At 46.1% G+C, this 9050-nt stretch overlaps 1 protein-coding gene across 1 annotated transcript in view; it reads left to right on the top strand.

Moving 5' to 3' along the window:
• The first annotated feature begins 298 nt into the window (after positions 1-298).
• LOC135898728 (probable G-protein coupled receptor No18) overlaps positions 299-9050 on the top strand; it is a 143191-nt gene continuing 134439 nt past the window's right edge. Inside the window, exon 1 of the mRNA XM_065427835.1 lies at positions 299-821. The gene's annotated coding sequence lies outside the window, so the exon portion shown is untranslated. The remainder of the gene's footprint in view (positions 822-9050) is intronic.

The following is a 9050-nucleotide window of genomic DNA, read 5'->3' as shown; positions in this document are numbered from 1 at the left end:
CGCCTATAACAGTACACAACTCGTAGTCGTCGTGTCTGATCATTTAAAGAATTTTTACAGACGCGCAATCTGTTCTCGAGAACTGAGCTATTAGTCCTGAAATTGTTATGATTAGACAAGGACAATAGCATACTGAAATTTACATGCAAAAGCACTCGCCCTTGTCGGGAATTTCAGAAATTTTTATCCGCTCCGAAAACTAATTTTTCAGAACTCTTATCAATCGTTCTTGATCCGCAAGAGCCTTTCCTCTCTGACTCCACCAATTTTGGGCTAGAGTATTCGCGTGAGCTCTCTGACATAACCGCAATTGCGCAAGTGATCCCAGTAAGAAAGTTTCTTCGATAGAGGGTGCCCCGAAAAGAAGTGCAGGGATATCGCTTTTTCTTTGCGCTTCTTGCGTAACTTTTGAAGTAGATGGGTGGAACCGGAATATAATCCCGACACGACACTCCCGAAACGAGAAGCGCACTTCGAAACAGAATTACGCTATATCGGCAAAAGTGTGGCACAGAGCAGAAGAGTGAGGAACTTCTGAAGCAAGACCGTAAACAACACGCTCGAGAAACTCTGTTCTGTGTTCGTCGTGGTGAGACATTCGAGTGGTGCGATATCTTGTATTGAGCCGCCGTGATTGTAAGACACGGATTCTTCTCCTCGTTGTCCTCAACATCGTGCGTGTTGCTAAACACAGCTGCCCCCACCCGCACGCTGTGTCTGAGTTGCAGTTAGTGGGACGGCGTTCCTCGTGATCGGCCGAGTGGAAGCACTCCTGACTGACAGTGCGTGAAATCCTCCGCGACTTGGACGCTCGAAGCGAGGTAAGCCGATTTCTGCTTTGTCTTTCTCTCTTCCGTACATTCCTGGCCCGCCCTTGCAAGTTGGGTGAATATATATTTATTACAGGTTGCTTTGTGAAAGAAAGGAGTAGAGAAGTACGGAAACAACATACCAATGCTTTGTTTTTGGTTTATCACTGATAAGAAGAAAGGCTAATTAACTAGACAGACAGCGACACGAGAGATGGAATGGCTATTGTTCTTTCGGTGTAATGGAGCGCTCTTGCCATTGAAAAACAGAATGTAGCTTAACGAACAAGCATCGAGAATAAAAGATGAACTACATTTTGTGTAAATGTGTTGATTCCGTGGTAGCGTAAGAGTACCTTCAAGTTGCTGGTTAATGGCTAAAGGACAGTGTACATCTGCTTTAATGTAACGTTGCGTAACTGCGACACAGACAGCAATTAACAATGGAAGAAATCGCTTGACCCTTCTATGAAATGACGCATTTGACACTCGCGTAACGCCGCCATTCGATATTACACGCCTGGGATTGGGATCATGCTTGATCATAAGAAATATCAGCATTTTATGCACATTTTCATCCATGTTGTAGTGCATGGATGCGTTACGAAAAATTCCAGAAGTTAATGCCATTATATCATACGCAGAGGACTTGTACTTTGCGTTACATATGTACTGTTTCCATGGGTCATAAAGAAATTGTAGCAGATTTTTGCTCGAAAAATGAGCAGAAATCAGCACATTCTTCATGATGGTGAAAGCGACATTTTAAACGAAGGTCTTGTGGCATGGATTCAGTGCTCATTGAAAGCTCTGCAATGTGCCAGAACAGAAGAAAGAACACAATGCAATGACCTCGGACAGTGTCAGTGCAGTGCAAGGTTTCATGAACTCCACGGCAAACAAGGAATTGGAACGCCAGAAGTATTAAAAAGATGTGTTCCTACGTTCGAATCAATTTCGGAAGGGCCTCTGATGACATCTGGTGCCCGAAGCATCTGGTGCCCGAAGTTATCTAATCATAATGTGGTCGTGGTGTAGCACGAAAAAAGAACAACATTTAAAAAGATTAGTAAATTTCTCTTTCGTCTTAATGGGATAAGCCGAAAAATTTGTACATTCCAAAGCTGTATAATTGAGAAAAACAAAATTTGAAATATTAGTAGACCCATTGATAAATCAGTAGCTGGCAAGCCTAGCAAGCGCAGAACTTTTTGCGGCGCACTGACAACTTACTTCGCTGGGTTTACTTGTGTTTTGCAGTAGTCCTCAACGAAATTTATATCGGTATTTGGCAGCAAAAATATTGTTGACCAAACTTAAACGTCCTTGTCACTGGAACTTCACCTGATGGCGTTGGCGGTGCGAAATGAAGTACCACGTCTGCTTCTTTCATTTTATTATTATTATTTTTTCTTTTGCTGCAGACTGATTTGTGCACTTTTTCTCTACAAGTGTTCGCCTAACACTTACCATCTACCACAACATTCTTGAGTACAGGACATTATCTCGCCTATACGAAAGCATGTGCCTTAAGGTTTGAGAACTTGGGACGTGCAGTCTGGAAAAGGCCGTTTCGCAAGTCTCAGCTACGGGCGTCAGCAGCGGTTGTCATTAAAAAGGTGCTAGACAGTGCCCTAGTACAGCTTTAAGGGCTTTTGCAGGAGTTTAACGCAATAAGGCTTCAGTTGCACCGTAAGCCAGTGTAGACGCTGCAGCCAAGAGTTGGGGACATAAAAAGTTGGATTTTTTTTATAGGTTTGTAGTAACAGAGGCACTGGCGAGCAAAAATTTCTGAATGAAGAGTGCCCCCAGTATCCACGAACGTAATCCGATATTCAACTCAGATGTTAAATGAAACGAGCGAAATGCGATGTGCGCAGACGCAATTGGGTGAGATTGTCAGCAAAAAAAAAAAACTTTCTTTAAGTATCCATTTGTAAGACACGTCTAGTATAATTTTATCTGCTTACATATAACTATACCTACACGTCACATACAGCACTTCCTAATTGTTAATCACGGGAGAAAATGTGCGCGCGCATCATCTGGCATCCAATCACGACATCACATATCCACAAGCTTGGTTTGTTGCCAGTCCACTTCCGCGAGTACGTTACAAACGCCGTTATAGTTGCATTATCAGACAATTCTCCACAATGCAGACATTTTGAAGCCACGTACAGAAGAGTATTGAAAATATATATCAGTATATCGCATGTACTACACACGGTGATAACCCCGTAGTACGATACAATATTACGCGGCCTCATACCGAACACTGCCTATATTTTTTACCACGTATCATCAATGTTGAAAAGGCGTGCATCCAGCTATGCCCATATTTGCGGGAAAGTTCTACCACGCTAAATATGGGGGAAAATCTTGTGGGGAAAAGTGTCTTATGTTTTTTTTTCTATTTCAGTTAATTGAGTAGCCTATAAACCTGAGCGACACTGCAGTTCACTTCACCGAATATCATGCTCAAACGAATTTTCGCCAAATCCACACAAGTATAGTTGGGCGTTTTGGCGAAGTAGATCATGCGCGTTGTGATTTCCTGGATGCGAAACTGCGCTGACAAATTGGTTCTGCACTAGCATTGCCTGCTTCAGTGCATAGTTTCAATGAGTGCACTTACAACATGCAAACTAAATGTCACAATATTATTGGTCTATTTTAGTATAACTTCGAGGGAGATCAATTCATAAGGAAGAATTGTGCTTCCAAAGTTCGTGGACATTCTGCAAGTAACTTTCCCCACAAAGTGCTCTACGGCACCGCGACGCAGTTCGAGAGGTGGAACGGTAGCTTTTGCTAACTGCTGAGAACAGCTCTTCTCACTTTCGTACTTTTCAGCGCCTCGACAGAGCTTCAAGATAAAAATAAAGGACCTTTGTCATAAGAACGTATCGCTAATAGTTAATCGGAATAATATTATCCAATGAGCTGGGCACAAAGAAACCTACTTCGTTTCCATTATGTCCTCTGGTAATATGCCTAATCTTCACTTAAGTGAGGCGGTTGAAACTGTTAAAAATGTATCGTGGTCTAATCATTTGAATTCTTCGTGTCGCAAGTATTAAAGCAAGTTCGAGAGCCGTTCAGATTCAATAGCTTCACGACTGCCGTTCGCCAACTTTCCATTTGGCTTTCATCTTTCTCCATGCTTTCACAGCCACGCCGCGACTTCATACGCACAGTGGCATAAGGACACCCTATTTTGCCATAACGCATTGATCTGTACCGACACAGATACGGCTGTCTTGGATCTGGTTCTCGACAAAGACAAAAACCCCCATCCAGCAGCGCACTGCGTGCTACATTTGGAATAATGACATCTAGAATCTCCATACTAATGGTTGCCTAGCTAAGAAAACAGCAGTAAAAAAAACACAAAGGAGCTTAATACGAATATAAGATGGGAGTGGTGCATTGGGACAGCCGTACGTTCATTATATCGACCGAGAAAATGCACCGAAAAACATATTTATCGGTTTCGCAAGCTCTCTTCGCTTGCCCACGCAGACAGAAGTTTCTAATCCTATGGAGATTGCGCTAGTGGCTTCGTGAAAGTTTTATGATGTCTCCCTCTCAGTTTTATCTGGCGAATATTTCACGCATACATGCGTCTCAACCAGCGCGAGCAGACGAGGCCACCCTACTTTCGTAAGCGTTTGTTTCGCCGCCTCCAGAAACGAGAATCTCAGCGGGAGGTGATATTAGGGATTTAAATATTTCAGCATCCCTCCTTTACGCCAGTTGTGAATAGAAATTCTTGCGTTGTGTGATTTCCCTACTGGGAGCCGCGGCCACTATTTTTTGCCCGAGCGCTTGCATCACTGCGACTCGAAGGGGCCACCAAGTTTGATTTGTTTTCAGATGAAGATTGAAAACGCCACATCATACAGCAAAAGAAGCTCAATGAGATTTGTGTTATAAGGCGCTTCCCTTCGGTTGCGTTGCTTTTCGCCATAGCAGTGTTTTGTTTTTGTGCCGGGAAATAACATTTTCGCTTTCTTTTGTGAGCTACATGCATGGTGACGGATAGCGTAATATATCCTTTCGTCGCGTGCGTTACTATCGCAAAAATGTTTTATACGCTTCTGCTATTATTGGCGTTACTTCGCGCGAGCTAAACCTGACACTATAGATCTCGCAAATGCTCCGTGCCAGATGTCTTCTCGTGATACAAATTTGTAGGTATACACTTCTACCAATCACGCAGGAAATTCGGCCAGATGGACCTAGACTACGTTTCGCATTAACGTTGATCTTAGTAGGAAGGCTAGTGATCAGGTTGTGCTAATGCATTTTTGGTTGGTATTTGTGAGCTTTAGATTTTGTTTAGCCATGTGTGCGAGAACGGGAAAATGCTAAACTTGGTTCGCAGCGTTGATTGTAGGCTACGAAGGCTCATGGGCTAAGAGAATTAGTTTGACCATATGTGTATACAGAAGGGCAGTGACGTAGCTTGACGGCTGGTACGTGCAGCATTGCATCTACGAATTTTATATCAGGCACAATTGCACTGGCTGACTTTGGCACAGTTGGCACAGTTGGAGACAATTAACCGCGATGATAGGTGCACAATCACAATACTACCCCCGCATCACTCCGATACCAACCTTACAAGAACATGCCCAGCTCAACACAATTGCAGAGCTAAATTTGGAACATGAAAAAAGCACGTGAAATCAAAAAGCAACTTGTTCCAGCTGTCGCGGCGTTGCATCCTCATTTTCGATGTGACTCTCGCATTGACAATCAGCCCTATGCAATGCCTCCCTGGGAATTCACCAGCATCACGACTACTAACCGAACGAAGTTACCACGTAGTATAGTATAACAGGTATTACTGACGAACACAATATCATCGATACATTATGCGCTACCACCTGCAAAGTATATACGGATGCTGCTATCCTACCAGACGGTGGAAATGCATTATTCCGCAGTACTACGCATAATTTCATCAGTGGTCACCAGCGTTATTTATCTACGAAAGCCAGCGCTCTAGTGAAAGAATTTCAAGCCATCCACGACGCTGTGCAACATGCCACAGCTAAGCTGCCTACAATCAAACAACTAGATATCTTCACTGATTCTTGAGCGGCCGGTCAAGAACTCATGAAGGTTTACAAGGCGATGGAAATCTGCTAGCCGATACACACACTGACTAGTAAAGCAGCTACTTGCGTCAAGGTAGACTGGATTCAAGGCCATGCCGCAAACTCTCACAACATTGCTGCTTACCGACGGGCACACTGGCCTCCTAATCCAGATTTCCGTCTATTCCCCTCCCACCTTAACCCCTTAACTCTCTCCGAGCCCGTAAACATTTTATCTGGCAAGACACACGCGCTTTTATCCCCCCGTTTGTCTGCTCCCTCCCCTTCACCTTACTAGGGCGGAGGAAGTTGTGCTTAGGAGGCTTCGGGCCGGGGTGGCCCTTCCACCGGCTGTGAACTCAACATTAAGCTGGTGGCCTTTACCAGTGGGTGCTACGTTTCCACACTGTTCAGTCCCAGGGACGGAAACACATGCGTACCACCTAGTACGGACACTTCCAGGCTTACAATCGGAACGCTTGCGGTAGCAGCAAGCCGGCCTCCGATACAATGTCACAACCATGACCGCTGGATACATGAAAACGGATTCCACAAAACACTGCTTCAATTCATACACAACGCAAGCCTCCCAGCACACATATCTAACATACATATACGCATCAACAATAATGCCTTAAGGGAAAGTCTTTATGATAACAATAATAATACAAATGAAAATGCCAGCATTACAAATTGCGACATTCGTTCAACTTGAAGAATTAGTTCATATAGAGGCAGGCTACAAACTTGTAGCATGTCTACAAGGGACTTTTTCTCTTACTCGTAAAATGTCGAAAGCCCCACAGCATGTAATAACTTTTATTGGTATGATTATTATCAGTCCCCCCTCCGATAAATCACAATATACGAGTAGTAGTGGAACGAATTCAAAGTTTGAGTTGTTCGACACGTATTCGTCTGCTGAGCACTAAACAATTTACACTTTTTATTATATTCTGAAAGCTTTACGAAAGCACGTAGAACCACCTTGCCGTTTTTTGTACTCCAGGTTTTCCTTACTAACAAGCAGTTGTTTTTAATTGCTGAAAAGAACGGGTTAATTGTTCCATTTGTAGAGAGAGAGAGAAACGTTTATTAGACGAAACAGTGTCCCGAGCGAGGCCAGGTATCACCCTAAGGTGGGAGGGCTCCTTAGTCCAGGAACCCTCTGGCTTCGACTGCCCTCTTAGCCCTGGCGACGAGTTGTCGTTGGTCTTCCAGGTCCCCGAGGGTTAGCTTGGCCTCCCACGTTTCGAACAGGTCGTTTGCCTCCGTTTCTGGTTGCATTTCGCTGCCTTCCTGCCACGGGCATTCCAGGAGCAAGTGTGCCAGAGTGTCGGGTACGTTGCACAGTGGGCAGAGGTAGCCGTGGAGTGTCGGGTAGAGGCGATGCATCATCGTTCCGTGCGTGTATGTGTTACTTTGCAGGCGTCTAAGGATTAGGCTTTCTTCTCTGTCGAGTTTAGGGTGCGGTGGAGGGTACACTCGACGCTCGAGCCTGTAATGCTGCAATATGGCCGAATAGTTGATGGGTACGGCCTCCGCCTCTTCTGTCACGGGTCCGAGAGCGCGTGGGGAGTGGGGAGCCCGGCTGACGTGCTCGTGGGCAGCGGCGTGGGCCGCTTCGTTCCCCTCTAGTCCCTCGTGTTCGGGTACCCACGTTACGCATGTGTACGGGAGCGGAGTGCTTCGTCTTTTTAGTATCTTGAGTGCATCGGCCGAGATGCGGCCCCTCAAGAAGTTTCTGCAGGCGGCCTGAGAGTCGGTGAATATAATTGCTGCGTCTGTGCATGTGGTGGTGGCGAGAGCGATTGCCGCTTCTTCAGCCGTTTCCGGGTTGCGTGCCTTGATGGTTGCCGATGCAAGCTCGGAGCCTTGGGAGTCGACGACACTCAGAGCGTACGCGTTTCGATGCGGATACTTGGCCGCATCGGTGTAGCGGGCATTCGGGTCATGCTTGAGACTTCTTTTGATGGCTTTGGCTCTAGCCTGTCTTCTACTCTTGTGATATATGGGATGCATGTTACGCGGGACACGTGCGATGGAAATGCACTCTCGAACGTCCGGTGGTATTCGCTCTTTCTTGCCCATGTCTGCGACATACGTCTCGCTGTAGTTTAGGTTTCGGAGTACTGATCTCCCTGTGGGCGTGAGCTTGAGTCGTTCCAGCTGGCTGTTCTTGTGTTGTGCGCTTCGGCGAGCTCTTGCCACGTGTTGTGGACGCCCATCTTAAGGAGACGTGATGTAGAGGCCATGGCGGGGAGTCCCAGGGCGGCTTTGATTGCCTTCCTTATCACGATGTTCAGTTTTTCTATTTCAGCGTTCTTTAAAGCCAGGTACGGCGTGCCGTATGTGATGCGGCTGGTGAGGAGCGCTTGTACTATTCTTAGAGTGTCTTGCTCCTTGAGCCCGCTTCTTTGGCTTGAGATCCGTTTGATGATCGAGGTGCGTTAGTTGGGAAAGGGTGCGTTCTAGTCTCGGTAGTCTGGCAGCTCCCGATCCGTCTTTGTGGATGTGGAGTCCAAGTATTCGCACGCTGTCGACTTTCGGGATTGTTGTCCCGTTGAGTGTGATGCTGGGGTCGGGCTCTTCATAGTTGGGTGGTCGGCCTCTCGTTCTTGCTTTCAGGACGAGGTGTTCAGACTTCTCCGGGGCGCAGCGGAGGCCGCAGTTTCGGAGATAGCTTTCGATGGTGTCGACAGCTTCTTGTAAGCTACTTTCTTGCCTTCCAACGTTCGTAGCTCTGGTCCAGAGCGTGATGTCATCAGCATACATCGCGTGACGCAGATCTGGTATGGTCTCGAGTAGTGGGGGTAGCTTGATCATAGCTACGTTAAAGAGTAGCGATGAAACGACCGACCCTTGCGGAGTGCCTCTGTTTGGAAGTAGGAAGCTTTCACTGCGGATGTTGCAGATTCCGACTGTTGCCGTGCGGTCCATCAGAAAGTTTCTGACGTATGCGTAGGTCCTAGTGCCGCAGCCGGTGCTTTCGAGATTGTTGAGGATCGCGTCGTGGCTAACGTTATCAAAGGCTCCCTTGACGTCTATTGCCACTATGGAGTATTTGCTTCGATTGTTTAGGTGATCTAGAAGGCCTTCTTTTAGTTGTAAGAGTACATCCTGCGTTGAGAGG

The sequence above is a fragment of the Dermacentor albipictus genome, chromosome 3 (genome assembly GCF_038994185.2).
Source record: "Dermacentor albipictus isolate Rhodes 1998 colony chromosome 3, USDA_Dalb.pri_finalv2, whole genome shotgun sequence".
NCBI lineage: Eukaryota > Metazoa > Arthropoda > Arachnida > Ixodida > Ixodidae > Dermacentor > Dermacentor albipictus.
The sequence above is the reverse complement of the archived record's forward strand: the minus strand, read 5'-3'. Positions and strand labels throughout refer to the sequence as shown.